We start from the raw sequence: 1,197 nt of genomic DNA on the forward strand, positions 1-1,197 counted from the left end.
TGTGTGGTGTGTGTGTGTGTGTGGTGTGTGTGTGTGTATGTGTGTGGTGTGTGTGTGTGTAGGTTAGAGGACAACTATGAAAGATTGTTCTCTCCTCCCACATGGGTCCCAAGGATCCAAGTCAGGTTGGTAGGGTTGGTGGCAGTGACCTTTATATGCTCAGCTATCTTGCTGGCCCCACACTATACTTTATAACTATGTATTATTGACATTATTGCAGGAATTGTAAGTCATCTCGAGGTGATTTAAAGTCTGTGGGAGGTTGGGGACATTGATACGTTGTGCCTGTTATCTACAGGAGGGTGTATATAGGTTCTGTGTAAACACTGTGCCCGTTCCTGTAATGTGCTTGGTTTTGGCCCTTCTGATGACCTGGAACTAATACCCCATAAAATATCTGTACTTGAAGAAGCCTTGGGTGAGCTTTAGGGTGCTGGTATTGTTTTTGAAACAGGGTTTACTACTCAGCCTGGGGTTTCAGACTTGGAATCTTCCTGCCTCAGCCCTCCAAGCAAGGACTAGCTTACAGATCTCTACTGCAGCGCCTGGTCACAGCTGATGCTCTTTGTTTCTGTGGAAAGCTGAGCCATGTGGTAGAAGAGGTTTTGTGAGATGGCCAGCCCAGAGCATGGGGCTTGTCTCAGAATGGGATGGCATCATCCTATAGTCTCACCAGTCATTTCAGAGAGGCTTCACTTTCAGGGGTTGGCATCACCTGAGAGTTGGCAGTGGCAGCTTCTGCCCTCCCTGCCATCCTTTATTAATGAGTGGTGTATGCATTGGACACAATATCCAGTTCTGCCGGGTGGCTCCATTGCCTTCAGGCCTCAGATAAAGCCTTCTACTGTGGATTTCATTATTCCAAACCAATTTATTGTAATGTGAGCATTAGTTCCAATGTCCATATACTTGTTTACTCAAGCAAACATTCCCTGATGTTCTGCATATGAGTGTGCACATACTCACATGCATGTAGTAGACAGGTGTGCACACCCATGCACATAGACGTGGGCCAACAGAGGATATCAGATACTCTGTTCTTTTACTCAAAGGATCTGGAGCAGCCGGGCGTGGTGGCACACGCCTTTAATCCCAGCACTTGGGAGGCAGAGGCAGGCGGATTTCTCAGTTCGAGGCCAGCCTGGTCTACAGAGTGAGTTCCAGGATAGCCAGGGCTATACAGAGAAACCCTGTCTC

The 1,197-nt window shown here is 47.6% G+C and overlaps 1 protein-coding gene across 10 annotated transcripts in view; it reads left to right on the top strand.

Annotated features, from left to right (window-relative positions):
• Positions 1–1,197, top strand: part of Tnpo2 (transportin 2) — a 23,199-nt gene that overhangs the window by 8,241 nt on the left and 13,761 nt on the right. The gene's annotated exons all lie outside the window — the stretch shown is intronic.

The sequence above is a fragment of the Mus caroli genome, chromosome 8, assembly GCF_900094665.2.
Source record: "Mus caroli chromosome 8, CAROLI_EIJ_v1.1, whole genome shotgun sequence".
Classification (NCBI taxonomy): Eukaryota; Metazoa; Chordata; class Mammalia; order Rodentia; family Muridae; genus Mus; species Mus caroli.